The following is a 16,807-nucleotide window of genomic DNA, read 5'->3' as shown; positions in this document are numbered from 1 at the left end:
ATGCCAAAACGAAGATATCGAGCAAAAAAAAATTTCTATTAGCATTCATTTCGAGATTTACCCCTTTTTTCGCCTTATTTTATTGTATTAATAATAATAAATCTATATAATGTTGACTACAAAATCTGGTTGCAGTGCTATCTCTTCGTGAGATGATTAAAATTTTGACACTTTTAAACACTTTGGTACAATTGTATTAAACGAATTTCTTTGTACGAATTTTATTATAATACCTATAAATAATAAAGTATTAAAAAAGAAATACTTGAAATAATATACTGAAATGTGATTTTAAGCCATATGAAAATCTTGTTTAGAGTAATGGAAGTGTTTCGGAAACGATTTTTTGAGTATTTGTAATGCATTAGAAATGAAAAGTTTTCTTCCCAAAACAAATATTTCTGGATTGGATACATAAAAATTATTACATAATGTAGTGGAAAGGTTTCTCCACTCATTAATATTGATGAAAGTTTCAATATCGGGTCATAAGTGACAGCATAAATGCGTCTTCATATGTCCACGATACTAAAACTATTGTTGGATCAGCCACCAGAGCCCCGAAGGTCTACAAGTGTCTTGATTATTGTCTTAAATAAAAAAAAAAAGACTTCTTAATTTTCTTGTGAGCTCTTGACTCTTCGACGGTTCAAAGTAGAATGATTTTTATTTTAACATTAAACGATAAAATTACATAATAATCTGTCACTTAACGAAATAATCTATTACGTTTTCATTTTACTGCAGTTTATACTTTCGTTCTCTCTTATTAAGGGTATTCACGTAACGAGATAATTTTCTACTTTGCAGAAAAATAGAAAATTCCGCAAAAGGTTTAAATGAACACCCCAGCAGAAAATAATTGCGTAAACAGGGGAAACAAAAAGTTGTTTGTTAAACGTCAAATTGAACTTATAAAATTTGTTCAATTACAAAAATAAAGTCAAGCTAATTTTGCAAATACTAGATATGCAACAATAACAAAAATGTAATTTCCTCAAATAAAATAATATTCTCTTTTCAATATTAACATATTTTATTGGTGGTTATCTGAATAATAAGACATAAATCGCTTTCGAAAAGATATTCCAGATACGGGCATCCCAGATAGCCTATCCGATAGGTGATTGAACACACCCAAAGTTTATCAGATTTTTTTCTACGGTTTCTGCTTCAAATTTGTGAGATAAAATTCTATGATTTGCAGAATATTTTTCCCATAACAAATTTTGACAGCTCATTTCTACCGATAGAAAATTCTACGGTTTCTATGGGATTTCCGCGTTTACGTGAATACCCCTATTAATAAGTAACAGTTAGAAATTACGGTTTAACTTTTAATAAGAGAGAACGAAAGTATAAACTGCAGTAAAATGAAAACGTAATAGATTATTTCGTTAAGTGACAGTGACTCAAAAATATGTTTATACATACATTTAAATGAAATGTACTTATGTACTAGATTTTCTTGTTAGCAATAAATAAATCAAAATAATTCGAATAGTTAGATTAAACTTTAAAATGTAATTGTTGTATTTGTTAAAATATATAGGTATATATGTTGATTAATGTTATTCAGTTCGTTACAATAAGGAGTACAGCTATCGATTTGATTTATGTTTATTTTGTTGAATAATATCTATGTTTATATATTTGATGAGTATAAGCCGCCTACATATAATAGCGAAGGTTCTGGAGCCAGTCAAAAACCATAAGAAATCAGTAAAATTACCAGTTTTTCAAATATTGTTTTTAATTCAGGGTTAATTCATGCGTAATTTTTTAGTATCTATTCAAAAATTACTGCTTCAAACAAAAATATATCTTTAATCTTAAGACGCAAAACTATAATGAGATAAAAATTATGTTTTGCAAAAGTTCGAATGCGGGTAGCGGGAAAACCACGCAGCTTAACCCTCTGTAGGCACACCTCTTTTTTGCGAATTTGGTTCATACTTTTTCATGTCGCTAGAACTTTTTTCGGCCTCACTATTTTACTGAGTATCATATATGAAATTGATGTAGAATTTTCCGAGAAATTCAAATATTGTATTTACAATTCCAAAAAAATTTATTTTCACCCTTATAAAGACACTTTTTTGTGACCACTTTTTATTTTTGTCCTGCCAAATTCGCACCCGTGTGCCGACAGAGGGTTAAAATTAAATCATCATGGATTTGCTTCCTTACAGTCTTAGAGAACATCCCTACAAAGTTTGAGCAAAATCTAAAATGAGACAGAAATTCCGATTGAACGATTTCATACGGAATGACATTTTTTTCTGCAAACGGTCCTTAAAAACTGTTGTAATCGAGAACGGTCAAATATTTTTTTTTTAACTTTCTTATTAGACCTTTTATAATAATGCAGCCCTATACTAGTTTTACAGATTCATCGACTTTCCATGGATTCCGAGGACCGAGGTATAAATCTAATTTTACTTCACTAATAACAAATAAGAATATTATATCATTCTATTAATAAATGGTTAGCAATTGTTTTTTTTTTTTTTTAAGTCCCTTGAGTTTCTAAATCATAGCTTCTCAAAGTTGTGCATTTTTCAATGGACTTGATGTTGATCCATCATTGTTCTAAAAGACCCTCATACCTGTAAGTTTTATTAAATTTTTGAGTACTTTGACCCTTTTGTGAAAAATCTATCAACATAAAATTTTATTGAATTTATAGTTTCTGACTGGAAAATATCTGCTTGCCATTATATTGCCAAAGCATTGTTCTCTTCAGCCTTGTTATAAAAAGCAAATATTCTAAAGTTAATAGCTTCTATCCCCTTTTTGTTTCATGAACAAAAATATTCGCTAATTTAAATACTCCAACAAAAAATTTTATCCAACAACTACAGTCTCTATTACATAATTTTATGTCACAGGCAGTTCATGGAGTTCAAACATAACTTTAAATAATGCAAAATTTTGCTTTTTATAAATATTTCGCCCTGCGATTTTTAACGCACAATGGTAATAATTAAAAATAATAATCAACTTCACACATTAACAAAACTGCGTTAGAATTCAATTCTAATTCTCAAAGAGAGCTTTCCGGTATGACCAAAAACAATAGACCTATAGCCGACCGGCGGAAATAGAAGAATGTTTCTAACATAATTAACACACCAAAAAAAAAAGCTCAAATTGAAAAAGTCAATGGCTTACCAGTTACCACCGATATTATCACGACTTTTTTATTTTATTGTTGTTGTTAGGTCAGAATTAATTGTCATGGGAGACCACAAAAACCCACAAAAAAGCAGGTGTGTGTGGGGTTTTGTAATGAGTTTTGCCCAAAAAAACAAATCTGCTGAAATTCAACGAAACTGCCTAATTTGCATCCTTCCGGTGGACACAGTAGCGCAATGGCGACGCGACGCACCATGGGCGAATTGGCTTGAATTCTAATTCGTATTCACCTCATAAATGAGTTTTTATATTTTGGCAACCCATACACGGCTTTGGTGTTGTCTTTTGGTTTATCAAAAAAAGCAACAACAAAAAGACTATAACTCCTGAGGTGAATTTCCTCTGCACATGACACCTGCTTATTCTTCGGATGGCCAGCACCGATATGGGAGTTCTTTTGCTGCCACATTGGCTTCCTAGTTACGCACACGACCAATTTTAATCTTTTCAAGTCTTTTTGGGTTGGGTATCTTTTCATTGACTTGGACTACACCACTCTTGGCTTCAGATGTTTTTTCAGAGAGTCCTAAGTAAAGTATGTTTACTTTGGCTGATGGAGAGAATATCTACTTAAATGTATATAAGGCTTGAGCTCAATTAGTTTGCAAGGTAAAGTTATGTGCATGGCCAAAGCATTCCTGGCTAATTAACTGGATGCAAGTTCTCTGTGAGATGGTTAGATGGGATGAAGAACGTTTGGATAAAACAAACGATTTGTAGTACCAACTCTTCTTCCACTACTACTTCTATAAGAGGTAGACGGGTGCACATTAATTTGTTTGTGACCTGTGTTTACAAGCAATTAAAGTGTCGCACAAGGTTGCTTTGGGTTATTTCGAGGAATCTTGACCAAAAAAACCAGCTAATTGTTAGATGAAATTCAAAGGATAAATTAATAATAATTTTAATGTGATTAAGTTGGAGAAGTTGCATGAAAGGAATTCTGCTTGCCATTAGTGGAGAGCTGGAGAGTGGAGATTTAGACAACAAGCATGAAAATAAGTGTCTCAAATGCGTCCCAAACGTGTCCCAAATGTGTACAGAACGAGACCCGACACCCGAGTGTGTCCCAAACATGTGCCAAAAGTGTCCCAAATGTGTCCCAAACATGTCCCAAACGTCTTCCAAACGCGTCCCGAATGTGTCCCGAAACCAATTCTTACATCCACTTTTCAGACGTTTCATGGAAACTGATGTATAGATTCTCAAGGTACATCACAACTTTTCCAATAAACGATCTTTTGAAAAATCCCCATAGGTTACGTTTCGTGTATCAACCTTCTCCGTCAATCCAATCAAATCTACAGTACAGTAACATAAAAAAGGGAAATCCCCCCTAAAATGCAAAATAATGCGCATAACATTATCATCAAATACAAAAAAAAAGTTGAGAGAATTTTCAGAAATATGTAAATTTTAAAAATGTTTCAAACAATATTTTATCTTTTAACACATTAAAGTTCAGCTTTTATTAGGTAGGAAACTTTTTTTTAATTAATGAATGTGATGTGATGACAGCTGATTATCATTTTTACCTACTTATTGAAAAAAAAAATCGATAGATAAATAATTTAAAAAATGAATGAAAAATGAACGAAAAGAAGAAAAAATACGTGGGTGTCATGTAAGATTGGACCGGAGGCTATCATCTAACTGGTGGCTTATTGAATTAATCGCTTTTATATTGAAGATTTAATAAACTTTTCTATTGTGTGTTTGATAGATACCGCAATTTTATTAACTGTTACTCTGGACAGAAATCCCGCTTATAGAGTTATAACTTTCAACAAATTTAAGAAGTGATTTGATTGCGATAAAAAAGTAAAGTTTCTAAAATTAAATTTTTATTTAATTGGTTGTTTGTTTATGTGAACTTAAGGATTAGATTTTTTACGATTTTTAAATGACTATATTTATCTATTCAGTACAGTATTTTTTTATCGTGAGAAATATTACAATTTTTTAATAAAGTGTTAACAATGTTAAAGTAAAAAAATAGGTAAACAAACAGCAAAGTCTTAAAGTAGGTTTATCCCACTAAAAATTTAAAAATCCTTTTGGAAAGCTTGGTTCATATAGCTTTTTGAGATTAAATTTTATGTTTATTTTTTTTTTTTTTTTTTTCAAAAATTGAACAACATTTGGAACTCCGTCAAAAATTCCCAGTAAGCCTGGGAACCTAGAAAAGTTTATTTTTATGTGAAACGATATGAATTTTTCAATTAAATATCAACCGTTTTCTTTATTGCCATAATCGTGACAATTTTTGATATGATAATTTATAACAAGAGAAAGCGGTTGGATTTTTAAACTAAAAATAAATTGTCCCATGAAAGATACCATGTGTCCGCTTGGGAAATGCTCCAGAAAAAGAAGCTGAATGGAGCTGACACTTCCAACAACAATCGTTTATTTAAGAAAATAAATTCTATGTTTTTTGCGATGTTTTATAAAATATAATAAAAACGCTTATGAAGACGTTGTCGGGTGAAAATGGTAATGGTATGTAGTGCTACATTTTCAACAACACTGTTGGTGTTTTGTTTGATTCTATGTTTTTTGCGATGTTATGAATTATAATAGAAACGTTAATGAAGTTTTATCAATTAGCTGAATAAAAAAATACATTTCTTAAAATGTAGTTCTATGTTTTTTCGGGATTTTTTTTATCAGTTACCCATAATAAAAACGCTCACGAAGGCTTAACGCATATGGTACTGGTATATAGACAAAGCGACTGAATTTGGGTTTCACTTCCAGTAAAAACGCATTTTGATGTGGAAAATATAATACTTTGTTTTTTTGCGATGTTTCTATGAAATAAAATAAAAACGCACATTTGCTATTTTTTTTGTCAATTATAATAGAAAAACTCATGAAGTGGGTGCGCGTAGGTGGATAAAAATAGCAGTGATTTTTTCAACTCATTAGGGTTGAACGCGATAAACATGCAAGTGGTATGAAGAAAAACATCTCGATGGGCCTTAACTTTTAAAAACCTGCTTAAGAAATTTTGATTCTTTGTTTTTTTTTTTTTTGCTATGTTTTTTTGCAATTATAATAAAAACACTCATCGAGGCTAAAAGCGTGTTGAGAAAAAAATAGCCAGTGTTTTCTAGACAAAGCTGCTTAAAATGTTATTCTATGTTGTTTGCAATGTTTTTATAAGTTAAAACAGATACGCTCATGAAGACTTAACGATTGGCTGGATAAAAATGGTATGTAGATAATAACGCCTATTACAAATGATAAAAACATCGAAAAAAACATAGAATTTTTTTGACATCAAAACTGTTTGATTGAAAGGGTAGAATCAAACCGTTTTGATGTCAAAAAATTCTATGTTTTTGCGATGTTTTTATCATTCTTAATAGAAATGCTTGTGGATTTTAAAGGCATGGACGGATGAAAATGGTAGTAGCCTGTAGACAAATTGGCTAAATGAGACCTACACTTCCAATAAAATCCGTTTTGATGTGAAATTTTTTTCTATGTTTCTTGCGACGATTTTATAATAAAAACACTCATGGAGGCTTTGCGCATGTCAGAAAACAAAATGGCAGTGGTTTGAACACAAAACGACTGAAAGTTTAATTCTATGTTTTTTGCGATGTTTTTATCAATAATTATAACAAATAAGCATGTCCCATTATTAAACTTCTTAATGGGAAATAGCTAACTCCACTTTCCATTTCACCCTTTGTTTTGTAAATAAACGATCGTTGGATCTCATCTCATACTAAAGAATATGTGGATATCTAATGTTCAAGAGCTAGCTCAAAAGTTTCCTTAATTTTCAATACCCTAAATGTTTTTTTTTAACTCTTACAGTTAATTAAAGTCACAAGGTACAAAAAACAGAAATCCTCTGAAGTAATATTTTATTTCAAATAAACAAATTTGATCTGATCGCATGTTTATTTGTTTAAAAAATTGGGTCACATAAACATTATCTTAAAGCTTCTAACGTGTACTGTATTTATACGAATATGTGCGATAAAACGATAACTATTTTAACTATTAGCTAAATGTATTTATCACTTTGACTCTATGGTCATTTTATTCTTTGAATACAAAAACAACAACAAAATGAGAAAAAAAAACTACGACCTTATTGAAACTGAAAAATCCCTGAATTAAAAATGATTTACTGAATAAATATTTAGACGCACGACAAAGTGACATTACCATCTTTTTATTTCGGATAGATGCAAAGATATGTAGATACTCGTATAAAGAAGATATTTATAGATTCAAGAAGTCAAAAGATTCGGGCAGATAAATATGAATTAATAGTGCTGTACAATTTTTGTTTTTCTTTTTTTATTTATTCTTTTTTTTTAGTTGAAATTTTAGATGATTTTACTTTTTTGTTCCTCCATAACTTTTGAAATACTTATCGTATTTTGACAAATGGGATATTGTTTGAAGCACCTTGGTTTTCTGCAGGTTATAGGCTATGTGGCATTTGAGTGTGGTGCCCTCTAGAGGCAAAAGTCATCAACTAGTTATTTTTGTGAATTTTAAAATACAAAGTTATAACCCCGGAATAATTTAATTTTTAAGGTCTCAATGCTCTGTGATTTTTGTCCGAGGAATTAGGAATTTCAACGTCAACGTTTTTTCGCACAGTACTGTGTATTTTAGACGTTTATGGATATTAGCACGCTTTAGTGAGTTATGAAAAAAAAGCAACAATTTTTCTGAATATTATGTTAATGGATGCGCGATCAATTAGTAAGATGGCAACCAGAAAATGATATTGGTATGGTAAGGTAAGATACGTTAGACATACCACAAAGCTAGATGATGAAGAAGATGGTGTAACCAATTTAATGCTCAATGAGTATGGATAAGGTAAATATTATAGTCAGGCATAGCATCACACAGAGTTTGCTGTTGGGTGCAAATATTTCAACAACAGTCTTCAAGTAAAAATAAGTGGAATATTGAAAAGGTCATACACATATTTGTTTTTCTATTCAAAATAAAGTTAAAACTATTATAAAAATATTTTTAGAAAAAATATAAAAAATGGGGAAAAAGATAAAAAAAAGTTCAACTTCAACCCTTTTGACTTTTAAAAGACCTTCCAAAAAAAAAAAAAAAAAAAAAAAACAAAATTGTAATAATAATAAAATTCAAGTAACTCAGTAGCTTTTGAAATTAATTTTTATCGCTTCTAAGAATCACTTTGGACAAAAAATTACTTTTCCAAAGAATGATTCTGGGTAAGCTTATAGTTTCTACACTGCCTTGAATAAGTTCAATTTGGAAGCAGAGATCCCTCTTTTCTCTTCATCTTTTAATAAGATTCAATTCTTCAGAAGATTCCAATTACCTTGCCATTATCATCATGAACAGTGGTACACGTGGATTCGAAAATTGGAAAATTATCATCTCATAAAAATTTTATTTTAAGAAATCCTCCGAAAAGAAAGGTCCTACGAAAATAAAAGATTCTTTCTGTGTTTTGCGAGTTTTCCGACTAGGACCTCAAAGGTATTTCTTTAGCTTTCCTCATCTGGTTTCAGGAAATAGATTCTCTTTAGGTCTTTCTGCGGCTTTCATGCCAGAATTTTTAAACTTTTCCAATTAGGACCATAAAGGATTTTTTTAGCGTCTTTCTTCAAGGGCTCTCTTGGCATACCTATGGTTCTCTTTAGGAAGATCTGACTTTCGAGACAGACTTTCTGCGGTTCGCGTGTCGCGAGCATATGGGTCTCCGTTTAGGACCCCAAAAATAATTCCTTAGCTTTCCTCATCTTTATGAATGTATTTTCCGCTTGCAAATCTTGGGAGGTTCTCTCTGCAGTTTGTATGCCGGGAATATCAAGATTTTCCGTTAAGGACCCTAAAAGTTTTTCCTAAGCATTCTTCTTCAAGGGCTCTCTGGACAAATTTTTGGTTCTGACTTCCGAGAAAGTCCATCTACGGTGTACGTGACTGGAATATAAAGGTTTCTCGTTTAGGACCTTAATTTTTTTCTTTTTTTTAAGAGTTAACTATCAAGAATTTTGGACCCTAGGGTCTTTCCTTTGCGGTCTTTTTCAAGGGCTCTCTAGACATACTTTACATTCTACTTTGAAAGATCCAACTTCTGAAAGAGTCCTTCTACGGTTTGTGTGTCATGATTATGATTCCTGTTTAGGACCCCAAAGATCTTTCTTCATCAAAACCTTTTTAGACATAGGTACTATTAGCGAGTTCCGATATGGTCTTTGTGTGGATTGCGTGCCTGAAGTGTCAAGGTTTTCCATTTAGGACCCCAGAAGGTGTTTTCTTAGCGTTCTTCTCCAAGGGCCTTGTTATATTTTCACGATACTTTTGGATTTTATTATAAAAAAAACACACATTAATATGAAATAATCTGAGATTTGAATTGGAATCAAGCAAGGCTGCATCCTGGCACCGATATTGTTTTTTTTTTGTTTTGTTTAATAAATTCTTTCAGCTTTTAACTGAGAAAAAGTGAGCTTCTATAAAAATATTCAATCCATAGTAGACAAAAGATTAATTTTTTTTTCCTAAATATGTTAATGATTGCCTTAACCAAAAACACCTAAAATGAATATCTATTTACAGTTACAGCCGAGGTTGAGGGAATTTCTTTTTTAAACGCTTAATGGAATGAAATTTCATTCATTTTGTTCCACTGTACTGCAGAATGCTTCGGACATTAAGCGGCATGGTGTTCGGCAGTTAATTTTGTTTGGCTCCATCGTAAATGATCTTCTAGTTCTTCTAGCTGAGTATAATTGTTTTTTAGTATATTCTTATCTTACTGGGCTGAACAAAACAATAGAACAAGTAATTAAACAACTGAAAAAAAAAACTCATTTTTATTGTATTTTATTTTTTGTTATGTTTTCATTCTTTTCCTCATCTTTTGTGTAGTATTTTTGTATAATGCGCACACGCATCGGTTAGAGAGGTAAGAATCTCATTTACACACAAAACTGACTACCTTTTGATGTGATGTTCCTATCTAAGTCTTATGGATAGTTTTTTTTTTTTTTATTTTCTTTGGTATTTCTTGAAATTATATAAAAAAGTAACAAAAACATTATAATGAAAATAATGGTAATTATTATACTGAATCACTATTACGTCAATCTGATGATTTATGATTTCAGCAAAAATGCGATAACTATCACAAAAAGTTTAAATTTAATTGTTGTTTATTGTTGATGTCATTGCTCTTGTGAGCTTGAATAAGAATGTTTGAAGAAGAGCAATTGAATTTTTTTTATGTCGAGATTTTAAGGTTTTATGAAGTTAAGTGACAACTGACAAGCACTTTGCTCTTCCAGATAGTATTTAAACTCTAAAATTTTGTTGAAATAAATTTTGAAGATAGATTACTTTAGTAAATTGATTAACTTTATAAAGTAGAATTTACTGAATTTCTTGCATTTAAGATGTTATAATTGAGAAGGCTTTCAAAAATTTTGTTGTATTCAGTCTGAATACGCCTTATCAATACTATTTATTTTTTTTATATAATTTTTATAATAAACAAGAAAAATTATGTTTACACCATGTTCCAGGAACTATCACAATTAATGTTGTATTAAATGTCTCGAAACAATCTTGAGAGCAGTATTTTTCATGTTTTTATTAGAATTACAAATTAAAAGCTGTATTATGTCCGACTTCCATGAATCAAAGCTGGGTTTTATGGTTTTTATCAACGTTTCTATAGCCAGAACTGAACGAAATTGAAATGGGACACTGCAAGCACCAGCTTTCCAATACAAAAAGAATTATCAAAATTGGTTCACTCAGTGCAAAGTTATGAGGTAACAAACATAAAAAGAAAAAAGAAATAGGTACAGATGAATTGAATATGTACCTCCTCCTTTTTGCAAGTCGGTAAGTAAAATAAGCACCTCGTTTAATTTATTTATGTTTTTATTGAAAAGTATTCAATTTTTTGCTGAAGAAGACAATTGAAGGTTTGTTAGTCTAAAGGGTCTAGTTGTCAAAAAATCAAAAGTCCATATTTTTATTCAAATACAATCTAAGTACCATGCCCTCTAATAGATCGAAGTAGATGCAAATCCCTATTTCTTTCAAAACTATACAGTTTACACAAACACAGATAAAGTTGCTAGAGTTAGTTGTTATTTTTATTACGTTTTTCTCATTTTTTTCCAAATTATAAAAATGGTGCTTAGACCCTTAAGACTTGTAACCCTTCAATCTATGCGAATAGTGGATAAGCAGACTTCCTTGTCGTAGAGCTCCTGCAATTTTAAAAATTTAGTTATTTTGAAAACAACATTAGATTTTTTATGTTTTCTTTTTGATCATCTATAGAACCTACCTACAGGTAAATCAGTTTTTTGTACACGATTGAAATCTAGTATTAATGTTACATTATGGAGGCCAAACAATTATTTTGGTTGAAAGAGTGTTTTTGTTCAAGCAAGGAAAATGTAGGTATTTTAAACAGACATTTTATTTGGAGGTATTTTTGTTTCCTTCATGCAAAAAACACCCTTTCACTGTAAGACTCTTTTTTTTCCTATTTTGAATAAAACGTATATACGCTAAAGTTCTTGGGACTTATTCTAGAATTGACTCCATTCACGAAAAAAAAGCATCTCTTCATCCAAAAGTATATTATGAGCCCTCATTATTCTTGCTTCCCAAATGTATTCTTACTACCAAATTTTGTTTCAGTCAAATACAAAATTCAGCATTGTATTCTTATAGATTTTTCTCTAACAAATACATGTAACATAATTACTGAAATCCAATGGTGCACCAATATTATAACTCAGTTTTTGTAATAACACCACATTTTCTTCACACCTCAAAAAAACACATATCAAGCGAAAAAAAGTACAAACATATTTGATCCACAAATCTCATGGAAATTAATAATTTTATACCATTCATAATATCCCTGTTCCATTGGAGGTGGTTGTTTACTCGGGAGTAGAAATCATGTACAACAACTACACATTCCTATCCCCTCGAGTAAAAGATCATGTGTTAATTGTAGTACCTACTAATTACACTGGTCTGCAAAATTTAACTTTTCTTTTCTCCTTCAAATATTTTTTTGATATTATGAAAGATTAGACTTTCCTGAATCTAAATCTGGTTTCAGAAAAATTCTATCAGGTACCATTTTTGTAAAAATGATTTTTGAAAAATGTGGGTAGTTTCTAAAAAATCAACCTTTTAGATTTATTTGAACTCGTGCAAAATTAAAACTATTTGTAGCATTGAGCTCAAATTTGGAGGACTTATTTATCGTAATATGGCCTATCGATTGACACCAAATATGTCCTTTTACATTTATGTTTTCTCATATTTTAAAATACTGATTTATTAAAATTAGCAGAAATATCGAAATCCTTTACTTTTTAGTAAATCCAACATGAACAAAAACACCTTAATTAAGGAAAATGTAAAATATCAACGCCCATTACATTTAAAAAGTCAAATTTGTAAAGAAAACCATAATAAAATATATTTAACAAAATTTTTACGTGTTTTGTAATTTTATATACTATTTATCTATTTAGAAATATCTTATTTGTAAGAAACCATTCGATAAACTGCCTTGTAAAGCTTCATATTTGTTTCTTCTAGAAACAAAAGTATACTTTTCTTGTAGATTTTAGATATCTCGGAGAAGAAAAGAGATATTGATAAGATTGAAACTGAATTTGAAAGAAAAAAATAAGTTCTTTCATAAACCGTAACAATTTTAATTGAAAAATATTACATTATGCCAAAATATTTCTTCGAAAACAGCAAAAAAATGGGTTTTTGAGATTTTCTAACGGGAATATCAAAAAAACGTGACGTGCTAGATCAATTCTGACTTCGGATTCGGAATCAGCATACAAAAATCCTTTAGAAAAGTATAGTTTTATTTAAAGGAGGATTTCCTTGCAGACCAGTGTTATCGGACTTATCGCGGATTTCCCTTTTTTTTTTTTTTTTTTAAACACCCTTTTCACCTAAAATATTTTTATTGACTGCTTAGATTCTTGATTTCTGTGGTAAATGAAACATTTTTACTAATTTTCGTTGGGTATAATTTTTTTTACAGTTTTTATAGTATAAGAGTATAATAATTGTTTATTTTAACTTAAAAAAAAAAAAAAAAACACCCTTTCAAGATTATACTGTAGGTATAGACTGTTAAGTTATCAGTTCTTTTAACAAATCGACAAACATTTAACTTTTCTTAGAGTTTTGAATTGATTTTGATGTCTTTAGATTTAGCACGAAAAAAAAAAAAATAAAAAATAAAACATGTGTCATATGATTATATTCCACAAAAATGTTTTCATTGTTTTGTTGACCTTCATCCACCTTCCCTCTATTCCGCGAAAAATACCCTTCCACTCAATTTTTTAATTGAGTCTTTTGATCCTCTAGCTATAGGTTCATCTGCTATTATGTTACAATACCAATGAGTTGTATATTTCTTCATTTTGTAAGAATTTATTTCTGTATGAAACACCCATTTCATGCACTTTTTCAGAATTTTCCCAAAAATAGATAACAATTCCAAACTGGTGCATAGGGGTCCCTATGTATCTAGTCTCTAGTGCCCTAAACAAACGATATATTTTTTGTTTTAGTCAAGGGTGGATTTAAAGTTTTAAAACACATTTAAATATTTATCTTGAGATACTTAAGAATTTATTCATTTATGGACAAACGACACCTTATAAACATTTTACGATGATGTACCAATAAAATTTCTGAGTCACTCTGAGAATGTCTTAGAATTTTTTATAAAATGTATTTTTTGCTGCATTTCCATTTTAGGGGTTTACTTAACACTTTCACTTCAATAAAAATGGTTAATCTTTATGTATTGTTTTTATTTTGGTTGCAAGGGACTCATAATGTCATTAATACCTTTGGTACTATTGATATAAAAAAAAAAAAATATAAAATAGATAAATAAAATTTAAAAAATTTAATTGAGTTGTTATAAAGAGTAATACAAATGTTTATCAAAACAATAAATTAAAAAGATATTAATATTTACCATTAAGAATTAGAAAAAAAAATTCCATGAAAATAAAATGAGAAAATCATGAATTATGTTTTTTTTTTTTAAGTGTTTATCTTTTGCTTTTAAAATCTTGAGATTTTCTTTCATTAAATTTTTTATTGACCCATCATCTCAAATCCCAAATTGATAGGTAACAGAATCCGACCATAAAAAAACTCAATTCAAACTTCTTTGACGTCTCCCACTTAATGATTTCCTTATTCTTTTCCAATTTTAGAAAGCAAATTAAAAATTGTGAATGGTAGATATTTTTGAAAGTATTTTTTAACGATGTCTAATAATAATGTTTAACTCTTCTTTGTGACTGTGTACTGTGACTACTCGATGCAACATTCTAAACAAACATTGGTGACATTGTTATGAGAAATTCTCTCTCATAAGAAGAAGGAACATTCCACACGACTCATAACTTGCGCCAGACAAATTCGAACCTGCTTCTTTATGTTTATTTTTTTTGTTGTATTTTTTAAGTTACCGAAGTATCTATCACTTATTTATAGTACGTGCCATTCTGCCATGTGCCATGTTATATCTTGATTCAACACTCTTTTTTTTTTTTTGTTGGGGGATATGCCAACTTTCTTGTCAAAAGTCTTCATTCAGGTTCAATTCACATGCAATTTCCGTTTATTTTCATAAATTCTATAAAAAACCAACTTGTTGTCATTTCTATCCATTTTTTGTTTTTCTATGATGTTCAAAGGCTTGAAGAGAATCTTGTGATGTCTTATACCTTGTCTCCAAGCTCACCCCCTCAATCTTCAATTCTCCGATTTATTTGAATAGAACTGCCATTAAGGCTGACCTAATTCTTGATGCAAAACATCATCACACATCGCGTTTTTTTGTAGAAAAAACACATTGGATCTCTTTTGTTGGGGTACCCCCTGTCTTAACCCCCTTTTCTGCAAGCCTACTCGAATATAAACGCGCACACGATCGATTTGCAATTGAAATCCCATGTTTGCCTGGAATGTTCTAAGCACCACTCTGTCACCTGCGGTCTGACATACGTCGCTTTTTGCATTTTGCCTCTCTGCCAAAACATTTGGATTAGCGTTAGGGGGGACATTTTTTTTTTGTTGGTTGATGCGGGATCGACGACAACGCACGGTGATCGACGGATGGCGTCGACGGACGACGCAAGCGGCGACATCGATAGTTGATGTAGATTTTATGCATGCAGAAATTTCAAGCTTCAGGGAAAAGAGTGTAGGTGGCGGCGGGGGTTGTTCTATGTGTCTTTATATTGAAAAAGCAACTGACCATCAATGACTTACCCCGTCCTCCTCTCTTTCCTCCAGGGTTTCAAACTAACAAGGTTTAGTCGTAAGTACGAAGAAATGTTCGGGACAATTCAATGTGGGTGAATGGATGAGTGATTCTATGACCGAGAGCAAATTATCTTGAACTCTCTTCCAGCAACGTGAGTTGGATTGGTAAACAACAACAAACAAAAAAAAAAAATAAATAGAAATAAGCAACGATTGCAAAACTGTGCATATTTCGAAACGGGGTTACACTTGTTCGCATTGGGAATTATTCAAAAGATTTAATTTAGTTTTTTTTGATTTTGAGATTTTTCTTGTTGTTGTCAATGTAAACCAGTGGCGTAGGAAGTTTTCCTCTGAGACTTAAGACTAAAGATGATTTGAATTGATTTGGCTGAATACCAAATATTCGGCCAAAGAGATAGAATTTTTTGAATACCGAAATTTGTATCAAAAAAAACAAGAAAACAAAAAAATCAAACTTTTTTTCTTCTATCACCCTTTTATCACTTTTTTTATATTACAACCTACAATAAATTTCATACCAATGGAAAGCTTATCATTTTGGCTTTAATTATATGTCTCAATCATATCTGATACGACGCTTACAAGGTAGTTACAAGCGTTTAAAGCCAACCATGTCGAAATGTAAAACTGAGAGTGATCATCTCCACAGATGTTTTCAGGTAGTATTAAACTTTTAAAATTTAAGATTTTGCAGCTTGTACACGGAGAAAAAAAAGAGAACAAGTCATCTTGGCAAAAAAAAATGCAGAAATCCGCTTAATTTAATGCGGAATCTGCTTGTTTTTAGGTGGCTTTTTTTCTGCGTGTAGTACAAATACCGTTATGTGTGATATATCAAACGAAAGGCTAAATTACTTAGTTGCTTAATAAAGTTAAATAAAATTTGTATGTGTTCTAGTTAAAAAGATATCAACAGTCAAAATAAAGAACATTTATGAATATGAAAATAATTGAAATTTTATACAAATATAGTCCTGCTTATTTTATCTAACTTTCATGTCAATTTGATTTATCTTTCTATTAAAATAAAAAGGATATTAATTAAAAATGGTTGAAAACCGTCAACAAATTCTAGTTAAAAAGATATCAACAGTCAAAATAAAGAACATTTATGAATATGAAAATAATTGAAATTTTATACAAATATAGTCCTGCTTATTTTATCTAACTTTCATGTCAATTTGATTTATCTTTCTATTAAAATAAAAAGGATATTAATTAAAAATGGTTGAAAACCGTCAACAAATTTGAGGCA

This window comes from Episyrphus balteatus, chromosome 2, assembly GCF_945859705.1.
Source record: "Episyrphus balteatus chromosome 2, idEpiBalt1.1, whole genome shotgun sequence".
In the NCBI taxonomy this organism is placed as follows: Eukaryota; Metazoa; Arthropoda; class Insecta; order Diptera; family Syrphidae; genus Episyrphus; species Episyrphus balteatus.
The sequence above is the reverse complement of the archived record's forward strand: the minus strand, read 5'-3'. Positions refer to the sequence as shown.